Source organism: Hermetia illucens, chromosome 2 (genome assembly GCF_905115235.1).
Source record: "Hermetia illucens chromosome 2, iHerIll2.2.curated.20191125, whole genome shotgun sequence".
Lineage (NCBI taxonomy): Eukaryota > Metazoa > Arthropoda > Insecta > Diptera > Stratiomyidae > Hermetia > Hermetia illucens.
The window spans coordinates 34,592,145-34,619,221 of NC_051850.1; the positions used below are offsets into that span (position 1 = coordinate 34,592,145).

A 27,077-nucleotide genomic window follows, 5' to 3' on the forward strand; every position below is an offset into this window, starting at 1 on the left:
GAGAGTTCTGGTCTGACACTTGCGGAGGAAAAAACGGAAGCGGTCCTTATCACCAAGCGCCGTAAAAGAAATTTTGCCGTATTCAAATTGGGAATTATATCATCACTTCCAAGCCTGCGATCAAATACTTGGGAGTGATGATAGATGGGAAGCTTAGCTTTAAGGTACAAGTGCGGTATGTCTATGACAAAGCGTCCACTGCGAGTGTGGCGCTGGCAAGAATAATGCCGAACGTGGGAGGGCCACGGCATGCTTCCAGGTTGCTTATAGCTAGGTTAGTGAGTTCGATCCTGCTCTATGCAACTCCAGTTTGGGGAAAGGCATTGCAGATTACATTTAACGGTGACAAACTGAGTTCAGTCGACAGAAGAACAGCCCTAAGAGTGTGCTCGGCATTCACGACTGTCTCAGATGATGCAGCATTCGTCATTTCTGGAATGATGCCCATTGACATCTTGGCAGATGAGATGACGAATATATATAATGCGAAGTCTATGTCTCCTTTATCGCAGACGAAGAACGCCGAAAGGGAAAGATCGCTAAATAGATGGCAAGAGCGTTGGGAACGCTCGGGAAAGGGTCGGTGGACACACAGGCTCATCCCTGTCATCAAAGAGTGGTAGGAGAGACGGCACGGTGAGATTAATTACAATCTTACTCAATTTCTCACGGGGCATGGAGGATATCGCCAGTACCTGTTTAAACTAGATAGCTCACCCGGCTGTCCAAACTGCGAGAGAGTCCCAGAGGACCCAGAGCATTATTCTTCCACTGTCCAAGGTTTGTGGAGGGAAGGAAGAACCTAGAGGAGGCTCTAGGAGAGGTGCTTGTACCAGAGAATCTGGTGCGAAGAATGCCAACATGTCAGGAAGACTGGGATGCGATCAGCTCCATGGTCGCATCTATCCAGAGCAAACTGCGAAAGGCAGAGGAGATTAGAAAAGCGCGGTTACGTACGCCGCGTAGAGACGAAAGGGGACGAAGCTAAAATGAGCTGACTCCGCCCTGTGATGCAATACCGTACGGTGGTTCCACGGGGGTTGTAGGGAGTTGGGGGTGGGTAGGAATCCCCAGGGCAGTGCCTTTTGAAGATTTCCACCTCACCTCCTGCTCCAAAGGTCACTGCCGCTGACAGTGATTGTGCCTGTTTCATGGGGATCGCTCGTCAAAAATTCAGTTTTATTTAGCTTCAATCTGAGACCGTGTTGCATGACGCGATCATTCCATTTTTGAACAAATTTCTCGATATCAGCTTTGCTATGAAACGCCGCTTGACGTTAGCTGTTCCGTGTGACAGTGTCTGAACAGAAAGGAGTGGTCAGAGGACGCTTCTTTGATGAATACCGACAGAGAGACAAAGCGGTATTGATATACCAGCAACACTTCGAACTTTTCGGATCGTGATAGAGAAATTTAACATAGCGCATAAGTTCTTCAGGTACTAGGTGTTGCCGCTGAGCATACCAAATAAATGTGGGACACGGTCAAATGATTTGTCTACACCCAGAAATGCAATGTATTGAAAGGGGATGCTTCTCGCGGTGTTTCCCCATTAGTAACCCCGAAGTGTATATTGCATCAGTAATTCGCAGCTCTCAGCAGATCCGGCTTGATTCGAGGTTAAACGAACGTTACGTTAAAAAATCATCATGGTATTGGACAGGAACCGGGCCGGACGGGAACATTCTGCTGAAGTACCTTTAGTTTTTCATATTGTAACGGTGATGCTTTCTTGCTCGTCAGATGGTATTCTACCATTGTCAATGACCCGATTAAAGAATTCACTGAGCCACAGTGTGGGATCTCAGCTATTCGATATCATTAGGTCCTGTTGCTTTCCCCGATTTAATTCGTTTTATTACTTCCTCGACTCCAGTCACGTTGATGGATGGAATTGTTCCAAATGTCGACAGTTCTTCTGAAAGTGGAGAATGAACAAATTCTTCCCTTTAAATCTGCTTGAAATATTCTCGCCATCCATGCATAGGGGCTCATAGGTCGGTAAGTAAAGTTCTGCTGTTCGACATCTGGTGTGCGTTGGTGTTGGCTTTTGACAAGTTGATGAAAATCTCTCCCGCTATCCCGAATGTCCAGTTTATGGTAAAGACCTTTGCTCGAGTAATAGCGATGACCTTTGCTTCCCGCTTGAGATTCTTGTAAATTTCCCAATTTTCTAGCGTTTTATCGTCGAGAAACTTATGGTAGAGGCGGATCTTCATTTGGTCATCGTTATTCCGAACCGTTTACTTGGCTTGGTGATCCGTAGGGACCGTAATGGTTGATAAACGCGCAAGAGAGATCATTTCTTCTTTTTTCTCACGAAATCGTCACCATTTAATGCACGGCGGGCCACCGCTCTTTTATGGATTACGCCTTCATCTAGTACCACTTTTTGTCCCTCCGCAAGTTTTTTTGGGAATTGGGAGGAGGTTTTTAGTTTGCTCTGTTTGAATTTAATTTGCGTGAACGTAAGCGATTTATACTGACTCACTTAAATTTTTGGTTTTCCTTGATCTGATAGCACAAATATAGGTGGCGGTCCTGAATATAGTCGCACCTCCTTTTCGTTCGGCATGCTCTTTATTGGATCTATGCTAGACGATGGACACAGATTATCAGCTTTTTTGCTACCTGTCGAGCTGTGCGTATGTTCGACGGGATTCCAAAGAAGTCTACCATCTTAAGGGAATTTTCCAAAGTGACACACGATAATGAATATAAGCAAAAGTAGATGCTTCACTCAGACAGGGATGATAGAAAATACATTGCAGAAACCAAACGATCCTCCATTGGAAGCCTTGCTGACAGGGCGACTTCGCTAGCCGCACTTCCTGCTTCTCTGTTACCGAATAACGACAATGATGCCCGCGTGGAAATGGTTCAGAAAGTGGCTGCAATCGTCGAAGAATGGAGTACACTTTTGAGAATTACTCCGTTAAGTACCGGTTGTATTTTGTGGTTCTGGGAAATCCATATTCTAAAGGTCTAGTGCAGTCAGTTGGAAAGTCACTGCACGGCACAACAACTGACATTTCATTATTTTGTTAATCCAATCATCTCTCCCCAACCACCTCGAAAAATTAACTGATAATTTTGGCCCTCAGCTAGTATTTGTTGAACAGATCTCGCAAACACAGCTAACCCCCTCGTAGAGAAACAAGGCAAATAACGGATTAGTGAAAACAAAACTAAAAATACTACGCAGTAAAGAAAAGACATTCATTGTACATAGCTCCAGTATCTAATCTGAAATGAGTACGACAAAGTCGAAATTGGAACCTAACCAACAAATAAGGTGTATCGCCCCTTAGCAATATCATCTGGCTGTATACACAGGAGGGTGATTACTTTGCGTCTAAAAGACAATAATAAGGCCAATATTATGCTAAGATAACGAAACGTGGGCGTTTAATCAATAAGAGCGGTCAAAGCTTTTTTATTAAAAAAGGTCAAGGAGAAATGCTGGTTTCATACAGGATGGAGATACACTGCATTAAAAATCTAATGTAACACTGAGTTGCGGCGAATGTGCTAGTCTACATCAGCACATTCAAGTCACACGACCCTCATACTGTTCAAACTCAAACCAATTTCTGGTGACCTCAGTATATCCTCCTCTAGATTGTGAAGTCCCGTATTTACTTCGAAAGTGTCGCTTAAACTCCATCTCATCCATGACCTACCAGTTCGTTTGGTAAGTCGGGAGACGTTATAATCCGAAATTATGCAAACATTTTCTTTTGTAACCAACATGTTGCATAAGGACCTCTCTGAGGCGGAAATTTAATGCTCTATGTCTCCGCTCCTCTCATTTCAATATATATGAGACCGGCAACATTTTTGGGAGTAATCTTTTGGAAGTTCGCAGTCACTTCGAATTCATTAGATTTCTTTCTCCCGTAGTATAATAGAATTGGACTTCGTTCGTTAAGCATCCATTGGAGTCATTCTCATCCGATAATGCCCTATATGCGCTGAGCACTATCAGTGCAATTGGTCGGTATTCTGCTCGCTTCCTCTGATTCGTTGCTTTTTTCATTGTTCCCGAGAGGTGTCGCTTGTAACCCCCCTCCCCCGGCAGGAAGTAGTCTGCGGCTATATTTTGGCTTCATCGTCCACATTTTAGCTATCTTTTCTTGCGTGTGGACTGAGTGTCTCAATTTCAAATATCTAATGAATCTATTTTGAGATGAGAGGTAATGAACAGCATCTCTCTCTATTCGTCCAGTTTGAACCTTCGTCATCATGATTTCAGGACACGCATGATTTTAATTCCATATACGAACACCTCCAGAAAGTGTTCCGGAGCTTTGACGATCGTAGGGAATGATTTTTTTGACATGTTAGTACATCACCAGCCACCTCATTTTGAAGGGTAGAATCCTAGTTGAGATTTTGAATCAAGTTGATACTCTTTATGACTATGGAATTATGAATCGTACAAATGTATACGAGCGGTATCGCGAGTCTAAAGCCGGCCATATTTCCGTACATAACCATCAGACGGGCGGAAGACTTTCAATTTTGACGGAAATCATTGGATATCGCAAACAGTTCGCGAGATGGGTCCCAAAGCGGCTGATAGAACACGTTGAATTGAATGCAGATCTCTAAAGGGTTTTTGGCGCACTACAAACTGAAAAATGATAATTTGCTTCACTCCGCTGTTGCTAGAAATGAAACATGGGTTGCTCACTGCACGAAAGACGTCACACCTTTTCCTCCACCAAAAAGGTTCAAAGTCAGAATTTCAGCCAAAAAAGAAATTATTGCATCTGTGTTTTGGAACAATAAACGTATAATTTTGATTGAATATATGACTCAACAAAAAAAAATGGGAAGGCGGTTCTGAATAGAACCAGGGATTTGTTGACAAACAAAACAACACTTGCCTGTTGCACAACAATGTCAGACCTAACCCGGCCAACGCCAAGAATGAGCTCGCCGAAACCCATCGTGGCGCTCTTATGAACCTTCCGCTGATTCAATAAAAGAACCAGCCTCTTCCTTATTACCTTCCCCCACATATTGCCCACAGCCTCTACAACATACGGTAAAGAGGTAGTTTTTAAAGTCTCGCTATCAAAACCAACTTCTGTTCCTTCCACCTCATGGCAAACACTTATTCCACGTTGCGCAATTAAAGATGTGTTATGAACTCCTCGCACCTCGTCGAAATAGCCAACTTAGGAATTCCTTCAAATCCCGTAGCGTTGTCATTTCCTATAAGTTCGTATATCTCCTCAGTAATCCCAGGAACCGAAAAGACGTCAGAATCGTTAGCTGAGGTTAACCCTTCATCTACTGGGGAGACAAAGCTGCAATTATTTGCGTCAAGAGCCGACGGCGCTTTATTTTTGGTGAGTTTTGTCCATGTATCTTCTTCACTACAACTTTGTAGACAGTTCCTGAAGTATTCATATTAGTCACAAGGCACAGCTGTCTGTGAGACTCTATTCAATTCTTCGTATAACCTTTTGAAGGTTACTTCGGAGATGCTAGCATTCTCCCTCCAGCTACCCAGTTTCCGTGCTTTAACAAGACCTTGGAGCTGAATTCACGTGACCGGTGGTCACGTTAAACCATCAGGACGTAACTGTTTTTGTCGCTAATCCAATAGAAGTGCTTCATATCCTGATTAAGTAGATGTCGACTAGTCAATACAATAATTTTGATCCACAGAGCTATGGCAAGTTGATTCCTTTTGTTGGTAAATCCACCCATGTTTAGTGTGCAGACTTAAATTTTGCTGGTTTTTATGGTTTCCTGGTCCAATTCACTTGCATCCTAACCTCTATATTAGGAACCCTTGTTAATTTTTGTGCAGTAGTCAGTCTATTGCGCCGTGTCGACCACGGTAAATGAAGGAACGTTCTTCCAGGATAACAAGTTTCTGTGCTTTTTCCTGGTCGACTTGCTGTAGGACCTGCTGCCTGGAGAGATCGGATAGAGTGTCGATCCATTCATTTTATTTTACTGAGTCCATTACCTTAAGTTTATATAATATAACAACATTTGATATGGGAATAAGCTTTCGCTCTTTTAAACAAAGTTTTTTATTTACCTAAATAATTACTCCATTTCAATTATACAATGTCGAAAGCGACAACATAGTAAACAGATTCCACGATGATAAAAATCCAGTCGAATTATTAGTTGTAGTGGATAACAAGCGTCAGTGATTGCTTTCATCATCAACGACGCAACAACCGATATCCTGGCTAGCCTGCCTTAATAAGGAACTCCAGACATCCCGGATTTGCGCCGAGGTCCACCAATTCGATATCCCTAAAAGCTGCCTGGCGTCCTGGCCTACGCCATCGCTCCATCTTAGGCAGGGTCTGCCTCGTCTTCTTTTTCTACCATAGATATTGCCCTTATAGACTTTCCGGGTGCGATCATCCTCATCCATATGGATTAAGTGACCCGCTCACCGTAACCTATTGAGCCGGATTTTATCTACAACCTGACGGTCGTAGTATCGCTCATAGATTTCGTCGTTATGTAGGCTACGGAAACGTCCATCCTCATGTAGGGGGTCAAAAATTCTTCAGAGAATTATTCTCTCGAACGCGGCCAAGAGTTCGCAATTAGTCTTGCTAAGAATCCAAGGCTCCGAAGAATACATGAGGACTGGCAAAATCATTGTCTTGTACAGTAAGAGCTTTGACCTCATTGGTGAGACGTTTCGAGCGGAACAGTTTTTGTAAGCTAAAATAGGCTCTGTTGACTGACAACAACCGTGCGTGGATTTCATCATCGTAGCTGTTATCGGTTGTGATTTTCGGCCCTAGACAGGAGAAATTGTCAACGGTCTCAAAGTTGTATTCTCCTATCCTTATTCTTCCTGTTTGACCAGTGCGGTTTGATGTTTGATGTTGTTGGTTGGTTTGTTTTCGGTACTAACGTTGCCACCATATATTTTGTCTTGTCTTCATTGATGAGCAGCCCAAGATCTCGCGCCCATCGCGGCCTGCTCGATCTGGATGAAGGCAGTTTGTACGTCTCGGGTCGTTCTTCCCATGATGTCGATATTGTCAGCATATTCCAGTAGTTGGGTGGACTTAAAGAGAATCGTACCTCTTGCATTTACCTCAGCATCACGGATCACTTTCTCGAGGACCAGGTTAAAGAGGACGCATGATAGGGCATCTCCTTGTCGTAGACAGTTGTTGATGTCGAATGGTCTTGAGAGTGATCCTGCTGCTTTTATCTGGTCTCGCACATTGGTCAGGGTCAGTCTAGTCAGTCTTATTAATTTCGTCGGGATACCGAATTCTCTCATGGCCGTGTACAGTTTTACCCTGACTACGCTATCATAGGCGGCTTTAAAGTCGATGAATAAGTGGTGCAACTGTTGTCCATATTCCAACAGTTTTTCCATCGCTTGCCGCATAGAGAAAATCTGATCTGGTTCTGATTTGCCAGGAGTGAAGCCTCTTTGATCTGAGCCAATGATGTTCTGGAGAATATCTTATAGATGGTACTCAGCAACGTGATACCTCTATAATTAATGCACTGTGTGATATCTCCCTTTTTATGTATGAGACAGATAATACCTCGTTGCCAATCGTCAGGCATTGACACTGTCTCATACTTTGAGCACAAGTTGGTGAACCACTTGGCGTAGCTGGTCGCCTCCATATTTAACCAGTTCGGCTGTAATTCCATCGGCTCTTGGCGACTTATGATTTTTTAGCCGATAAATTGCACGGACTGTTTCTACTAAACTTGGTGGTGGATTTCTTTGGAAGGTTTAAAGAATTCATGGTAGGTTAAACTCCTCTGATCTCAACATAACTTTTGGGGTCAATGAACCTAGTTCAGCTGGCATCACCCAATTTTTTCATATCCATTTTAAATCATCAGCAGATGTCACGTCACCACGTTTTTCGAGTCAATTCATTTAATTTGGTACCCGATTCCCCCCCTCCCTCCCGATCTGTCAACATTTAACTCAAGTAATTTCCTAGGGTTCGACTTCTATACATCTTCATCCAATAATTCTTGCGGTACGCTTCAGCAGCATTTTTTTGAAAATTAACGGAAATTTACCAGTGAACTCTGACAAGGTACGGCATGCGTCTATCCGAAGAAGAAAGGCGATATCGAAAGCAGCCCGAAAATACTCACGACTTCATTTTCATCATTCCGGAAAACATTTGAGGGACACAAAACATTTTCAAGACACATTTAAATAATTGCTTTTCCATTTTCACTTTTTTTCATTTAAATTTTCGTCGTAAGGCCAAACCTGTCCAGAATACTCATAAAGGTATTTTCAAGCATACTGGAATGATACAGTTCCACCACCATTATCCTGACCACCAGGAACCCAAAAACTTTTATACATATTTGTAAAATGGGGAAACTTTCAAACCTTCCTTTTCCGAAATAATAACAACATTGCTGATACCAACGAATTCATTTCCTGCATTTCCTCCAGAAACAACAAGCGAAAATGAACAAAAACGAAATCCCAGGGGCAAAACCAGCTTTGTGTCATTGTTTACTCGTCCAAATCCTTTCGAGAGCGGAGCAGAATATTTTAAAGATTAATATGAAATTTGGAAAAACCTGGAACATGCGTTCAAAACCTATATGGCTTCTGTTCTCAACAGGACATTGGCAGCTGTGTGTGCACGTCATAAAAATTGGAAAAAGGATATTTTCTCGGAACCATTGAGAGCTCGAATAATAACCTTGTTTACAATAAAAAAAAAATCAGCCAATCTTGCCTTACAAAAAGATATTTGTACATAGGCGTATTTCTTCTGAATTGCATAATAAATGCGAGTCCTTTTCGTACTCGTGTATGATGACATTGAAGACATCTCGAATAAGTCATAGCTCATAAGGTTGTTGTACATTATTCAACAGTTTGCCATTTCTATTGTTGAGTCCTACGTTCATCACCCAAGTGAAACGTCTTGTGAAATGAATTCCAAAGAAGGACGACAGATTTTTCTATATAGCTACTGTTGTACTAATATAGCCATAGTATGCCAAACAGTACCCGCTCAGACGTACACACAATTTGGCAAAGCTCCACGTAATAACCATTTCATGTCAATATTGTCATACCTTTCGAGACGCAAAGACATTTTGATGATCTCCAGAAATGTGCTGACTCCATGAAAAAGTCATGATGGCTCCCAACGTATCTGCTGCCTGCGTATGTCTAATCTCTATTGCCAGAACACATACAATGAAGTCATTCACAGAAAGGTTACTCCCATATATTTTGTCGCATTAAAGTTGAATTACTCAAATTGAATTGGAGGAAAGCCTCTTTCAGCTTCTCTCCAAAGGGATTTGCTCAGTTCTTTAGGTTTATTAGACGTGAGGTTTCTTTACGGCCCTTTCAATAATCCAAAGGAATTTCAACGCAGCCGTTTCTGAGAATTTACATTCCCTCGTTTATCGCATTTGCATTGGAGCCATTCAATAAAAAGCAACGAGAGAGCAAAAGGATATAATGGTCCTTTATGTGACTTTAAGTTATCAAAGGTAAGCTTCCCATCTCTCCACTGGGAAATTGTGTGGCTTCTATGCATGGTCACAGCGTTGGAAAAGCTCCGGTGACAACGAAAGGAGTTCTTTGAGGGATACAAGACACATTGCTTGTGGTGGTAACCTTTTGAATCCTTTTCCTTTCTAATCCCGCGAACCTTTTAGCAAAGTGAAAATGTAAACTTTCACTGGGAGATGGGAGACATCTGGAATACAGTCACGCAAATTTCATTCTCCATTACTTGGCGAACCTCGCACTATTGAATTATTTAGGCAGAAAACTCAACGGAAAATCAACTTACCATGTGTTAATGTCCCAATCGGTGAATTTTCGCTTCGCTCGTTTCTCCTTGCAACGAAATTTAATCCATCAATCTTCCTTGAAACTCACGCAAAACACGATCGAAAAGAAGAAATTGAAAAAAGTGATTTTCACATTCACAAACACCCACTGCTTTCTACTGTATCACTTGCTGAAGCCCAACTTAACACAAGATACATACGATGAACTTTAGATACGAGGAAAAGATTTTTTTCGGGAAATTTAAATTTTAAAACGACACCAAATGATGCATGAAATCTATACCGGAAAAAATATTTAAACCGAAACCCAAAAGTTTTCAGGCGATTGGAAAAAAACCGACTTTTATTGATGTAATTTTTGTAAATATCGTCGAATTTTAATGATGATTTTGGCGGATAGAATATGATCGTAAAATTCTATTTAATTTCGAATTGAATCTAAAATGGAGAATTTTATTAGATATTTTCCGTTGGTGCCAACTTCACTGCCACTAGTTTTACGTATCGTTCTTTTCTGAAATTTTCTAGTCGTAATGTAGATTTTACTATGGTCACATTGGAATGGCAAATGTTCATTTAAATTATTTCAAAACGGGATTAGTTCCAAAGGATTTCCAGTCGTTTTACTGAGATGTATCTATTGATCGGAAAATCTGGAAAGAAATAAAGGAGACTATCAGTTAAATATTTGATGATAAATGGATATCAATTAATATTCGGTTGGACTCAAGGTTCTTTTAAAATGGGTGGATTTCTAGGGCTCTGATTGGAGATTTATTTGACATTTACATTGCTTTTATCTGTGATACCAACATTGTTGGTATTGTGGATCCTAAGCTGACCAATAAATCTCAAGGTTAAACAAAGTTCTTGAAATTCGCGAAGCAAACACTGCAAAAAAATCTTAAGTCTACAGACTTGATGCTTTGATCAAATTTTCTCAGCTTAGACTTCCAACTAGGTCTCTTAATCAGCTGAAGTAACCTTGTCCTTTCCAATTATATACGTTAAAAGCTTAAATCCAACTGGTTCCCTAAACTCATTCATTTTCAACCAAATCTGTTTACATTCTATTTCTTTGCTATTGTTTTTATGCTATTGCTGCCTTTACCGTCAACTGGATGTAAAGTCCAGACATTAGCTGCAAAAATGACCGCCAACGACTTATGAACTTATGAACGGACTATCGGAAAAGACTCTCGTCGCAAAACACTGCTTGGGAAGATTGCCTTGTAAAATTTTATATTTTATCATACTAAAGTGGCAGATTAGCTTCTTGAACCTAACCTAATTAAAAAACAATTAGGAATGTGTGTCTCAGGTGCGACTATTTCGTCTTCCTTTCATCAAAATATCACGAAAAATTTGTTTCTCACGGCGGCGTGGTCTGATTATGCTTCAGGTTGAAGTTGCATAATTCGGCAAGCCCTCGAGGTGGAAGCTGGCAACCGTCTTCGGACGGGCCAAGAGTGTGTAGGGCTGGGCTGGGAGTAGGCTCGTCCAACTGACGAGGATCTGCTTGTCTGCTGGTCGTGTGTTAGGGACAAGCAGATCTGGCGGGATGATGGACCGAAGCAACAGCCCAGGGATCATCCTCCCTGCATCCAGCCAGGAGACAGTAGCCATCGGGAGCAGTACACTCGGCGCCAGCCGTAACAACGCTGTCCTGAAACCAACCGCAGGGATCTCTCGGAGCGAGGCGGCAGAGGGACTAGTGGTTTCCAGTCTGGAATCCACTGCCGTCAAACTGGGTGTAGCGAATACCAGACACGGTACTTCTAACCCGAAACCCTCGACGTCGGGGAATCCCTCAAAAGTGAAAACCGACAAGAACGTCGGTCGCCGGAAGCCCATTAAAAAGTGAAGATCTACTTGTGTCCTGCTTAAGGGCCAGTACCAGAAGGCCATGCATATTCTCAGCAAGATTGCTAAGAATACGGAGCCCGGTACTATCGACGAGCGGGATGAAGAAGACCTCGCTGAATACTAGGCGATTGTTGAGGAATACAACAGCAAACGCATGGCAGACGAGCAGAAGGCAAAACCCATCGCTCTCAAACGCAATCGATCGCAAGATGAGGTCGAGCAAGATCGCAAGCGGTGCAGAGTGGGCAAGAGCTCAGACGCCAAACAACATCTGGCCAGGGGCCATTTACGTGTGGCGCTGGCGGATGGTAGTTCTGCTAGCGGCAAACTAGCGCCAGAAATGTGGACCAGTGTTAAGGCCAGGATACCGAAGGCAAACACACGGGATTCATCCCCTGCTTGGATTCCTCTCAGGTGGTCCGTGGGTTCCACGTTATAGCTTGCGAGGAACAAATTTCTAGGGACTTTCTCGGTTCGTGCGTTGCTAAAATCAGCGACGCCTGGGAGGGCGTAAAACTCAATGTCATCCCTTTCGACGAGATTCCCAGGTTTCCGAAGATCCGTATGGATAAAGACAAGCTCGTCCAATCCCTGCGCCTTCAAAACCTCAAAATTCCCATGGACGACTGGCCAGTTATCAACGAGGAGGAACCCCAGACAAACAGCCAAACTTTTCTACTCCATATAAACGAAGAGTGCCTGGGGGCACTGGAAAAGGTCGACTATAAAGTGCGGTTCGGAGTCAGGAATGCAAAGGTAAAAGTGTTCCGGTCTGCAAAACGGAATGACGACCTAGAACCAATCGACGCCGCCAACGAGCTGTTGGAGGAGATGATGATCGACGGTCCGACGGGGACTGACAAACCCCCCACGCAAGCAGATCATGCTGAGGGTAACGCAGATAAATCTCCAAAGCAAATATTTTAATTTATTCCACAGCAGAGGAGACGCTGATCAGGACAGACCTACATCATGTATTCTCTCGAGGAAGAGTCTGCACGCTTTTCTGTGTCCGGATCAGAATTCCAGCAACCTAGTCGTGGTCAAGATGGAGTAGGCGGGGGCAGAGAACGTGGATATTTCTTCGGCTTACATGGCTCACGACCGATCAGCTCCACCAGAAGAACTACGACATCTGACGAACACCATAGCAACAAAGAAAGCCAACCTGTTGATAGACTGCGACGCCAACGCAAGGCATACGCTTTGGGCAGCTTGGAAATCAACGAGAGAAGTGAATCATTCTTTGATTTTATTATTACTTCAAACCTATCGGTGTGTAACAGGGGCAGTACACCAACCTTCCATTTCTTCAGCTCGGAGAACTGTGACGGTTGGGAGGAGGTCCTTTATATCACCCTAACAACCGACAATGGGATTGTTAGAATAGAGGACTGGAGATGTCTGACCAGAGATCCTTCTCGAATTACAGTTGGATACTTTTCAGTCTAGATGTCGCTGCAGAGGTCTCCAGAGACCCCAGGAGGATGGACTGGAGAAAGTTTGGCCAAGTAATTAAGAACAAACTCTTCGGTGCGCAAATTGGTAAGATTGGGACGACAGACGAACAGGAGTCAAAGTTCGGGGATCTGGAAAAGGCAATCGATACCGGCTCTAAAGTTTCGTGCCCTATTAAGTACAGTAAAAACACACTGCCATCGGGGTGGAATCATGATCTCTCCAGCTTCAAGAAGCTGACCGGAGAATTCTTCAAGCATAAATATTTGGCAGCCATACAAGGACTGCCTGAGGAAGTACATGTAGGTCATCAGGACCACGAAGAAGCGGCCGTGGGTGGACTATTGTGATAACATCGAAAGCACCAGTGAATCAGTGAAGCTCGGTAAGATTCTGTCCAAGGAACATAAAAGCCCAGCCTTCCTTAAAAAGGAAGGCTCCTGGACGGAATCTTCTAGTGAAACCTTGGAGCTGCTGGTTCAAACGCACTTTCCCGCCAGTGATGAGGACTGTAAGTCAGAACCTTGCTTGGAGGGTTGCGGCGTAAAGACCGCTGAGAGCTTCAAGACTACCTAGATATCTCCTCATTAGGAGAATTACACTGCCACCAAGGACCTTCTCATGCACAACCAGGCGATTTATGATGATTAACTTCCTTGTATTCAAACATGGATGCTGGGATCATTGAATTGAAGATTAATTCCATGTCCTGTGACCGTTTGCTGTCCTGTGGCTGGATGAAATTGTGGGTGAGGAATTACATTCATATATATACATATACCTGATATTGTCAGCCATGTCACCCACCATTGGTGTTTCAACTCGATCCGCAACCGTAAGTATAACTCGAATTCGAGCGGGCAGTCTGCGAAGCGAAAGAGACTTAATGGCGTCACTAGAGAGTTGGTCTCCTACCAAAGATGTCATCTCACGGAGTAGGACCGTGGGTTTCTTGTCGCCTAATTTGGGTTCAGTCAACATTTTGGTTAATCTATTCTTGTTAGTGTTTGCGAAATGCGCTACAAGCTACCTTTTTAAATCACCATACTTGTCATACTGTTTTTCAACGACGTCGGCCACATGATCTAGCAATGAGGCAACGAAGGCGTGGAAATTGCTTATGTCAGTAACGACATGGCTTGTCGTTACTGACATTTGAGTAAACCACATAGCCGGGCGCCGTTGCGAGAATGGTGGTAATTTGACGACATCATCACGACATCTACGTGGGACTCATAGGGTACAGGGAGCAAAAAATCCAGAGATACTCATGGACTGCCGGTCAAAGGGCTGGTCCGAGGTCTCGGCTGCGTGTCAGGATTGTTTGTTGTTGTTCTTACTGATATTTGAGTCATCCGTTACCAAATATTCTAACTGAATATCCGTCCTATTGATGTACCAATTTTGTATCCTCTCTGGGCAATGCGAGTTACAATTGACATTCCGAAGATTTTTGTTACAGTATTTCCTACTCGAATTGCACTTTTGCCTTTACAATCTAAGAGTTAATCGTCCCTTCATCAGAGAAACAATAGATATTACGAAGTAGTCTTTTAAACTGAGGACCTGTCGTGACACTACACTACAAACTAGCTCGTCCATCGCAAACGTCATACTCTATTTGAATCCCTTTACTTTCCTGTATACATAAGCATCCTTTTCAAAATGATGCCTTTACATCCTGCACCTTTCTTCCGAATTTCACAAGGGTATGTTACATTTAGGGCATCCACATCCAGGGAGTGAACAGGAAACATTAATAATGTTACATTTTGGGTTAACATACAAATAGATGACCAGACAACTAAACGTGGAAGCTGCACTGATCCGATTTAATAATATGTACACCTATATCTGCTTACATTGTCCACATCGGTCACGTTGGTCCTTGTCCTTGGTATCTACTTCCCCATTAGAAGGTCTCTTATAAAACTAATAGGCATCAAGTTTGCTCTTTTGCTATATTAGGTTAAACAAAGGGTGGCTATTATCAATCTATTGACTATTGTTTTGGAATCCGATTACCAGCTGCCTAAATCAAAATTCCGTACAATAGGCTCTCTGGGTATTACCTACAATATCTGACAGCGACAGACATGCATGTGCTGACGCTTCACCCTTGCTTCCATGGATCAATTCATTTAGGGACTTAGTAATTACACCAATACCACCAAGTTAGCGATGCTCAGAAGTAGAAGTCCTTATAAAGTCTCCATAATTACTGCAGAAGCGAGTAGGAACTAATACCCTTGGTATTATCTGCAATAATGGGGGTGAAATGAGGTAGAATACTCATTTAATACAAATAAAGCATCACATTTTCTTCTATTCGCATGATGCAAGGACTTCCTGAATCCTTTTGACTTAGATAACCAACCTTCCAGAGGTTTACACAAAAGACACAAAATGATCACAAAGGAATAACGAATCAGGGGATAAGAGCCTTGAAATCTAAATAATTGCAGTGCAGCCAAGGTAACCAACAAGTAACGAGAAGCGAATAGTAAAGAAATGGATTTGTAAAAGGAGCACATCCCCAACGTGCACTCTGGCAAATATAGATAGTTGCAATCCTAGACATGTGGGATGCTTGTTGATGAGTGAACGTTCTGAAACGATTTCACTTATAAAAGAATATCTCTCCAAGATACTTATGCAGAGAAGGATTTGAGAATCATATTTTTAGATTGATAAAGTTAATCTTCAACAATGATGTACTCTGACAACTTCTGCAGAACAACAGGGCCCCGCGGAGTTTAGTGTGGATGGCTGCAGGATAGAACCAATTAATATACAATAAACCTTATTTCAGTCAACGTCAATATGAAAATAAGCGGAAGGATAAGTAATTAAGGGTGAATATACACGTGGCATCATTTTCTCCTTGCAGGAGCTCACGTAACTGATTTCCTGCTATGCTGACATGGTGAAAATATGCTGATATTAAGTGGTTACAAAATATTAGGGTTATTGAAGTGTGTGAGTGCAGCTGATGGGTTAAAATTCAGAAAACGGTTGAAGCTTTAGTTGAAGGATGCCAACCGATTTTGGACGTTTAATTTGTTAGCGTCGTTTAACAGCGAAGATGTAGTGATGGATCATTTAGTCTGTTCTGAATATGGGCCATGTCATGTAAGTTCCCTTGTGCACATGCTCGCTCTTTTTAATTTTTAGGAAAAATGAAAGACTAGAACGTGGATATGACAGGATTATGTGTTCTTTATGTAGCGACTACCACTATACATTTCTTCATTATGTCGTCTTTGATGTGACACCAGCTTTGCGTCAAGATGCAAGTAATTTCCTGATGTCCCTGGATCTTTGTTTCCTACTAAGGATGGAGGTGTGACAGACAGACAGAGAGTGGAGAAGGGAGTAAGGAACTGGGGAAACATATGAAAGGGGAAGAATTTTACTCGACGTGTTCTCCTGCCCAAACATCACCTTGGTCATTGTTCCGACATTAGTAAACATGTTTGGGGGTGGAGAACTGGGCTCTGCCCAGGATCTTACTTTCGTAAATGACTCGCTTATCATGTTAGGGAAGAGCATAACGACGATTAGGCTATGTTCATATATTACCGTTGATAAACGATCCAGAACAATAAATCCAAACGTAAAGAGACCAGAAGCAGGTTGGTAATCAAGATCACTCGATCAGGATCCATTTCTGGAGGTATTGCGGTGGAATCCTAAGTTTGCTGGAACGGCTATAGATAAGGCGTCGCAGTTAGTTGTCCCAACAAATATTTCGAGTATGTGATGCTTCCAAGCGCAATAACTTTTAGCAAAGGAAGACACAGTCCCTACGGCGAATTAAGACGAAGATTTTGAGGAAACCCATTGAAACGGAACTCTACAAGGGATGGCAGCCAGCAAGCGGAGAGGGCCGAAATAACTTCGAAATTGCAGCTAAGTCCATATACTCGATGATTTCGATGCTTTGTGAAATCGATTGGATGCAGAAACCGAGAATTAAAATAATACATGACATAGAATTACGGAAATTTTGCATTGCTTCAGATTGAACCGGACTACATCATGTTCCATTGTCCGTAGTTCATTATAATTTCGTGAAAGCAAAGTAATACTCAAATTTGGGAAAGCAGATTGGAACAATATTTACACATATCCTTCGCCATTAAACTCTTAAAACTACCTCAGAAACATATTGGCATGCTCAGAAAGCTCTGAAGAGGAGTATAAAGTCACTCAATGCGGTTCAGAGGAAGTTGATGGCGAAACAAGGCCACGAGTGAGGTTTGCAGTTTTCCGCAAATTTCACCACCTCTTCGCTAAAGGCACCTGGTATCACTGAACCTACCATAAGGACTTGAACTGAGGCGCTGATATCGGACTCCAACGAGATTATCAATGGTTCATTGCCTGCCTTCGCGGTGAAGAACATTAAAAATAATCATCCAATGTGATAGCACCTGAATAAGTGGAAGGAACATTCCATCACGGTTTTGAACATACGGCGAAGTCCTAACTATTGTGAATCGCAAGTCACTGCAACATGCTGGAGCGGATCGCTCTTTGAAACCGAACTCTTTGCGGAACTTTTCGAATTTAAAGTCCTAATCGAAGTTCGACAAGATTGCATTCTATTGTTGTTACTACTTCTTCGTATAATTGATGATGTTCCTCATAATGGCTTGGCCGAAGGATCTCCAGGACTTCATTGGACCATGACAATTTCCCACACTTACTTCGACCACGCCGACTAATTCAGCTTGCTCTCAAACCGATTTATTTATCTTGGCCAAATTGCTATTGATTTGGAGAAGCACAGTCAGATTGAAGATAGATACCAAAGAAGTCAAGATTTTCAGTCTGACTGGTCATCGCACTCCTCATATCTTCTTTCACGGGCAGAGCATCCAAGGAGTCGGTCAATTGTTGTTGTTTTGATAACATTGCTTCTGTTTAATGTGACACCGGACTTGATGGTACTCCAGATATTAATAGTGCTAAATCTATCTTAGCTGTTTAGTTCAACTTAGAAATGCAGATACCTTAACACCAACATGCGGTTGAGGCATACCAACGTCCTCTGTAGCTGTTAGTAATAGTAGCGCAAAAGACTTTCGATGGCGCGCAGAAGTGGTTCATATTTTATGGGAAATTTTAAATGGCGATATCTAGCACTAGTAACGATGTCCATTCGCCGGAAGGAAATAATGGTAGAAAATTGATGGGCAGCCTAGATTTTCTTTAAAGAATCCCAGCTCTATTCTTATCCAGTGGTAAAAAGTTGGTATACAACTTGATAGTAAAATATTGAGAAAGTTTTGAACTGGAAATGGAAAAGTCTGAATTGGAAATAGAAAAATCTGAATTTGAAATGGAAAATTCTGAAATTGACTTGCAAAAGTCTGACGTTAAGTTGGAAATTTCTGAAATTAGTTCGGAAAATTTTGAATTTCACTTGCAAAATCTATATATTAAGTATAATCTCCGACTACTTCCGACAGCGGAAGCTATTTTACGATTTGAACGAAAGCTCGAAGATGTACGACATAACAGCTGGAGTTCTGAAGGGGTCTGTTCTGGGTCCATATTACCTTATGTATGATGGAACATTCTATGACTCCTAGTACCTAAGTTGGCCTTTGTTGCTGAATTCGCAGATGACATTGGGATGATCATAACATCCAATCACCTCGACGAAGTAGAGATCTATGCGAACAATACTATACGGACGATCTAATCTTGTTTTGAAAACTTCAGGCTGAAGTTTGCCGAACGCAAAATGAAATTGGTACTCTTTACAAAGCAGAGGAAAAAGAAAACTGTTGAAATTTGCATTGGTACACATGTTGTTCGCTTTCAGCCATTGCTGAAATACCTGGGAGTAACTTTCGACTCCAAACTGTGCTTTACTGAACAGAAAACGGCAACCGCTGAACACTAGCTGAACACTTTCAAATATAGACGGAAAAAAACACAGCAGACGATTATTTTTATCACGAGTTGTGTGCCTTACATGTGATGGTGCAGCCGAAGATCCAGAACACGTTTTCTTCACCTGCCCAAGATTTGAAATCTCAAGGAAAACCCTCGAAACAGAGCGAAATAGCTGTTTAACTGTAGAAAATCTGGTAAGGTACATGGTGCAACCAAATATAGCATGGAAGGCGGTAGCAATAATAGTGAAACGGATCCACCAGTAGCTAAAAGAAGCAGAGGCTTAAAAGGAAAGCTATTGCAAGTATGTTAACACTACGAAAAGCGGTAGCTCATGTAGAGTGAACAGTTAACCATGAAGCAATACCAAAACGGTGGTCCTGCAGGGAGATTGTGGAGAAACTATGAGAGGTTTTAGTCGGCGAAAGTGCGGTATGCGTGACCTAGATTCCAGATGCGTATCCATGATGGATTTCCCGCAGCCAACAAAAAAAGAAGGTAGGCAGACATGGTTTTGATCCAGAGACCTAGCAAATGTCATGTCGGAAAAACAAGACAAGTGAGGTCGAATTTAGTGACGATGATCACTGCCTTTCTTTATGTTCGTGAAAATGTACATTAGGAATTTGATCCCTCTGGCCAAGCTGTTAACTAGCGATTTTATTCAGAAGTTCAGGATGTGCAGAGGAAACACTTGGAACTGTCATCAGAATAATGCCCCCGCCCACAACGAATTATAAGTGAGCTGGTACTTGAAATTTCAACTCAGACCTTTAACCAAACCAACCGGCTACTATTTTTTTCTGTCATTTGGGTAACGAGTACGAGAAAAGTTAGGGATAATCAAGGATATGTGTAAAAGTCTCGTAATTTCCAATTGAAAAGATCGGGAGTAGCATCAATCACCAAAGCCGAAGCGCAGGGACAAAATGTAGTAGAAAATGGTTTGAAAAATTTATTTTCGGCTAATATTTTTTATTTCTGAAACTTAGTTACCAACCTTGTAATGTTGCTCTTTTTGAAGACCACCTCCCCTTCAGATATCTCCCATCAATTTCGTGTTCTTCGAGTTGGGATATGCCCTAACAAACAAAAAAATTAGCTTCTGGAAAGTGGGCACACTACTCGACAATGGCCCCGACCCAGAAATACTCATTTCTTACAACTTTACCGAAATTTCTGAGGATATCATTTGGACTAACTAAGCCTAAGTGAAGTGAGATGTGGAACTCCGGACAGAACTACTTTCCCTTTTGCGATGCTGTATTTTTGAATTTCAGCAAGTTAGTGATAGAAAACGGAAGTTCAGTGACTGACTGACGATTGCAGTTACCACAAAGCGCTCTTATAAGCTAGAAATTAATTTTTAAAAATACCTTGCTCGAGCTTGTAATGGGAAGGGACAGATTTGGTGATCATAGCAAGACTAATGGTTTCGGTAACCTTCATGACCACGTCATTTGAAGCACTTTCTTCGAGAACGGTGCCTCCCATAAGGTCGGTTGAATTTCGGCACATCGCACTTGAGTTGTCCTCGGAACGCTGACATCGAACTTCAAGGCGACCACTAACTGATGATTACGTTCCTTTGATTACGTCGCTCGAATTGGTCTAGCGATCACCATCACCACCATCAGACTTCAGTCTGTTAATGGCAAACTGTTTCTGTTTCGAAGATGACACAAGCTTTGAACAACCCACCCAAGAATATTGATGAACGCTGGATTACTATGAAGAAACCCTTTACCTCAGGCAATGCTAGAATAATTGGCGACGTTTGAAAAGGACCTAGCTAACTACGGAAGCTTGGAGCGACAGGCATAAAAAATTGGGAGTTCTGTTGATAGCTTACGTCGGCGGAGAGCACTATATGTGAGAGTTTGAATATCGTGACAAACTACGAAAAGTACAGCGAGTACAGTGTTGGTCAAAGAAGCAGAAGTTGAATAAATAACAATGATGTTGCAACCTTATATCTCATCACGAATGAGCTTGCAGATTGTTGTAAATGGTAGGCTTCTAATTCACATCGATTAGCATCTCAAGAGGTGAAAGAAGAACGTCACAATGGAGATACAGCTACTCTCCCATTAAAGCATTCAACAAAGCCGTCAAGCTTGATGATTTCCCGTGGCATCGCCATTCGAGCTCTTTCCCTAGCCGTGGAAGGAAGAAATGATCGTTAAGATTATGAAGAAGGTCGCCCCCTTTTAGTGCAACAATTGGAGAGATTTGTGTGTTCTCTGCTGTCCTATTTCTAGCCAGAATAATTATGGAAAGCATCAAAGGACATCTCGAAGGTATGATTGACAGAGAACAGGCTGTGCCTTTCTGTACCGACCATATTAACACCCTTGAAATCATTGATTTTAAGAAAGCTTTCAGCAACGTTATTAGAAAGTGTATATGTAGAGGTCTACGCAAGAGGGGCATTCTGGGGAAGAAAACGGGTTTAGCATAGTTATTAGTGGATAATTGATTTGGAAGGTGAATGTGGAGTCTGGAGCTCTTTAACAGTAGCATGGAGTATTTCAGTAAACCATTTCATCTCTTTTCAAACACCTCAACTAGGCTGATGTCTTCTGCTCTCCCAGTGAGTCATGCACCTTGGTTAAATGATTTTCAATTTCGAAAAGAAAGCGAATTATTGAAGACAAATGTCAACAAAATCAAGGCTATCATTCAGGCGAGTGATAACAATGTCTGTACTTGCATTAATGCCAGAATTTTCAAGGGTGTCGGACAATTTGTATATCTGGACAACGCTGATTCTGAGGAAAGTCAGTGTCTTTGTCGTTTTTTTTACGATGTTTTCCTCTGGAGGAGTGATCTGTAATTGTACATTCCAAATTTGTTTATCAAATCTCGGACTTAGCCCGTCTGCCTCAGTGTGTAACCAATCTCGATCCCGAGACAGAACGTGAATTAACCTAGGTACTCCTCGAGAATTCCTTTGAGAAGTTTGCAATTTTCGGCAGACTCGTGGAGAGGATTATGAAATCATTCACGTAGACGGCCAGGAAGGTGACTTTTTTCGCAACCCACATAGTAAAATACATCGGGTCGGGGGTGCAAATCCTAATCTTTGCGGAACAAGATTTAGCTTTTCATGTCACTGGCACTTTCTTTGCTAAGCACAGCCGTAAAGAGCCCAGATGAGCCTGTAGAATTTATTGCCATGAGACCAAAACCATCAACATTTTCTTCGAATCCGCATCCGCTGAATACAGCACTTCTTCACGCTTCACGAGGTTTACGAGCATCTTTTCGAGATTTTTGGACCCTTCGAAGTTGTATCCATAAATTCGTCGAGGCGATTCAATCGTTTGTGCGAAATTGGGATTTCAATTTGCTTGTCGAAAACCGGAAACCCAGGGCTTCAACTATGAGAGGTTTTATTGAATTTTTATGTAAGAATATTTGGGTACATGAGGTTCCATTTATGCATACCTCGTAATGTATATACGCTGAATATAGTCGATATTTAATTCGATGTGACACCGACATTTTATCCCTCAGGGAGCAATAATTTGACGCCGAAGATACAACTTTGATCTACTATAACTTTGTTAGTAATAGTAAGATTTCCATCAAACTTTCCACTATAATCCTTCATATTAAATCCTAATTAATTGCATTTTATGGATCTGGGGTAAAGTGGAATTTAACAGTAAATTTTCAAAATATAATAACATATTTTTAACTTTATTTGAGCAGATATCGTAACGAAGGGTATTTTGATGCTTAGATTCTATGTGCATGGATCACCATAAATTTTCTCAGATTTTTCGCTTGCGTAATTGCTTAGAACGAGTCCTTGAAGTAATTGACCTATTTGGAACCCCGCACTGCTATGTTTTACAACCACTGTAAAAATTAATATTTGTTTCACTTGGTCCTAGTCGCAATCTTTAATTTGACACCACACATGACTATATTCGGAAGAACATTTTTTTCCACTGGTCTCTTACGTGTAAGGTGTTCAACGTTCAGCAATATAATTCGCCGCATGTGTGAGGGTTGACAGTTCCAACCTTTCTATTGAACTTCATGCCAATAGATGTAACCGTTTCTGAGTGTGTGTGACAGACAGAGAGTGAACCGATTTTAATAAGATTTTGTTTTCGAACTTAAAAGGCTGCTAAATTTGTCAAATTTTTGAGAAGCGACTAGAATTTATTGAGGACGAATGTCCAATCAGGAAATATATTACGTGATTCTATAATACACCGAAGCTGACTGTAAAGGAGCACAATTGTCAATGCATTTCCGTGCACGTTTACATTCATGGATTTGAGTTTTTCCACCACGTCAACAAATTTGGGGAGTGCTATTAATTTTTATTGATTTTGCAAGTCTTTGCAAAAAGTTTGCGCAGGGGCAGAAAAAGTGGTTCCCGAAATATCGATATTTCCAAGATTAATAAATATCACCAGCGAATAGAAAAAAGCAAGCCTTAATTATTTCAAATAATTTAATCACTAGAAACACCGAGAAATTACACTTAGAAACTGAATAAGTCGATCGAAAAGTTTTCGTTTTTTTGCTCGCTTTCACTGGGCCCACAGTTTGTTTAACTAAAATGCATCGTATATTGAAATTTCTATTATTCTCATGGGAAATCTGGAGATACTTCCCTGACCTTCAAATCTTTTAGGGTTCTTCGAACAGTGTAGACTCAAAATTCCCCAACAACCTTTTTAGAAAACTATTAGACTTATGAGAGGGTAAAGTACGAACAGCTTATTCATGTTCGAAATGATGCAATCTGCGGTTTGCTCCCAGTTTATCCAAAAGCCCTTTGCTTATAGCCCTATATAATGCTAGGTGACCATCTGAAAAACACTGCACACATAGACGGGAGCGAGTTAAGCGATTTTGCGTTTCTTCGTCGATATTATTATAATTTTATTGACCTATTGAGGCAGTCCAGCCAGTGAGTATTGTTTTCACATACTTCAGGAGAGTGATCAGGTCCGAGCCTGCAACGGGGACTTCTCGGAAGTGCCCCGTTGCAGGCTTGAAGCCTCACCGGAGGTTACGGGGTACCATGGGAACTGAGATGTCCATTTGGGAGCTCCAGGAAATTTACTTGAGGATGTGCTCTCGGCCCGATTATTTGTAGTTGCTGCCCTTGCGGGCTCAATCGTGGAATAGTGCTGAACAATTCGGGTGCCGTATCCCTTAGTCCGTGCAGTGGTGTTAAATAGGCCACGTTAACCCTGCACTCAGTATAAACCAGTACCGTGGTGCAAGTCATGGCGGGGCCCTGACTGTGGGCTTCAAATCATCCGGTATTCACTTTGAACCCCCAGGACCTGCTGGCGAGAAAACAAAGTTATCAACAATCCCCCCCCCCCCACTCCTTCTCTCCTGCCTACTCATTTTTAAGGTTTTGTGTAAACACAAAACCTTATTAAAATCGGTTTACTGTCTGTCTGTCTGTCCGTCACACGCATTTTTCTCGGAGACGGTTGCAGCGATTGACACCAAATTTGGTGGAAAGCTGGGAACTGTGAACGCTCACGCATACAGTGAATTACATCCTTTTACGACGAATTTAAGGGGGGGTCCCCATACATGCAAAAGGCGGGTGTAAATTTTTTTTTTCATCAAATATAGTCATATGGGGTATCAAATTAAAGATCTCGGTTAGTACTTTTCGAAGCTGGTCTTAGTTTTGACATTTCTTGGAAAGGTGGGGAGTGCGGGGGGTTGAAAGTGACCATTCCTTTACGGGGGCCATTCTCAGAAACTACTCAACCGAAAAATCTGAAAAAAATCAAGAGGCTGCCACTATATGGTGCCTGGGCTCCGAAATACCTTCCACACTGATATCTGCACAAATAAAGTTAATAATAGTATATTACTATAATTTTTAGTAATTCGCTTTAAAACCCCCCTTAAGTTCATGCTAGGACCACGAAATTTCGCAGCAATATAGGGTATAACATAAAGCATGATCTTACCAAGTTTGGTGGAAATCGCACTATTACCAACAAAGTTATAATACGTCAAAGTTGTCGCTTCTTTGCAAATTCAAGACTATGAATGTCAATGTCATCCGAAAATGGATATTCTCACGTAATATATGCATATATTACGTGCTACGTACTAAGAAATACACAAAACCTTTCGTACCTGAAGCGTCCAGCTTCCGGTTTCCCGACTTGTTTTTAACTAGCTAGCACAGAAATATGTAATTTGAAGGTACACACCACCGTCATCGGTGACAAAAGCCAACATCAGGAAGACTTATGGCCTTCTCAATTTTCCTTCAGTTGATTATATAAAGGAATCTACATATGCCTAACGCTGTTACCGAATAAATGCTGACGAATGACCTTTATCTCTGCCCAATCCTCAAAATAATTTTTATATTTGATTAAAATGTTGTATTCTGGATGCTAAATTCGTAATTAGATGAATTTGTTGACGGTCAATGTTGAATGAGGAGGTTTTGATTTTTATTTCTCATTTACATATATTTTTCCCCCAGATCTTGAAATAAAACAAGCGAATCTAAATTTACCCTTTCTCTTACGATATCCTCTAGGAGAAGCCAAAAACAAGACTTAAAATAATATACTCTTTCCAAAGGTCAACTTCTAAGTTCCACTTGTGGCCACTATAATCCTACAAGAGTAGGAGGCATCCGACCCAATGACCACTTGAAATCTCAAGATTGGAATGAATAGGACTTAAGTAGGTAAGCTGTGGGCGGATATCCACTGTAAAGCACCTACTTCGATTAATTACTCACAAACGTTTTGATTTTCACTAAGGATCAAGTTGATATGGGTTCAGCATCGTAGGCAATAGGGAAAAATGCTCGCGGTCATCGGGTCACGTTTTCTATTGTCTAAATTTCTCCAAAGTCAGTTTGAAGCTTTTTATCAATGTTTTGCTATTCATCTCCCGGCGTTCTGTCATTTACAGCAAATTTCAATTTCGAGTAGAGAAATTTCAGTGCCTTTCGTTCCAGATACATATATATAGCTGAGACGCAGGCAGGGTAATGTTTAGGAGATTAAAACCTACAAATGTACGAGTAGATACTCATTCGATTGTGATGACGATGACGCAATGAAGGATTCTGCCTTTCAATTTAAGCTCTTCTACATTGAACTCCTGGAAATTCGAGATGGAATGATTTCAGATTCCTTCTATTCAAAATGTTGACGTAAAAAGATATTTCGTCTTTTAGCGTTTGATTCCTATGAACACCTGACACCATTTCGTAGACGCTTCGTATTCAGGCGTTCATTTTGTCTAACATTTTCAATGAATGAATTTTTCCGTTGGCATTTGAACAATTCGCGAGGGCGCCTGATATCTTATCTTCAACATCAGCAGAAGAAAAAACAAGATCGCAATTATTGTTGGCACCGTGTTTATCAGTTGGTTCGTCTAATCAGTCATTCCTGTATTATGTCTGCCACCGTTTGTTACAATAAGCAGCAACGGTACCGACTTTATCTCGACGAGAAATAATTTGATTCTGCTCAATGGATTGAATAACGAATTTTAAATTTGAACGCCAATTTCCCTAACAGAAAACAATTTTTCCGATCGGATGAAAAGATAATCGAGCAGAATCTAATAATAGGTTACTAATGCGATGCTCATTTAATATAATTTGATTCAAATTTTGGCACTAAACACTGAAATCGCCATTTCGAATTTAATCACATAGAGATTAGTGGCTGCTACTGAACCGAATTCATACAAGTCATTATTTTCCGCTTCATCGAATTCAGAAGTAAATGATTGAAAAAATATAAAAAAAAGCCACAAAATTAAAATTCAGCCATACAACGATGAAAAGATCGAGTCTGATCTCTGGTCTCCCGCGCACAAATGACGCAGTGATGAAATCTTAAAATAGTCTTTGAAGACGAAAAAAACTAGGAAGATACATTGCAAGAATACTTTTATGAGGGTGGAACAATATTAATTATACTATCTCAAGAACAACAGAAACAGAGGAGCAAAACAGAGGAAAAACAGAAGCGAAAGAAAAAACA

At 41.5% G+C, this 27,077-nt stretch overlaps 1 protein-coding gene across 1 annotated transcript in view; it reads right to left on the reverse strand.

Annotated features, from left to right (window-relative positions):
* The window catches only part of LOC119648011 (receptor-type guanylate cyclase Gyc76C-like), a 405,069-nt gene that overhangs the window by 322,808 nt on the left and 55,184 nt on the right, over positions 1–27,077 (reverse strand). The window contains exon 2 of the mRNA XM_038049411.1: positions 9,816–10,469. The gene's annotated coding sequence lies outside the window, so the exon portion shown is untranslated. The remainder of the gene's footprint in view (positions 1–9,815; positions 10,470–27,077) is intronic.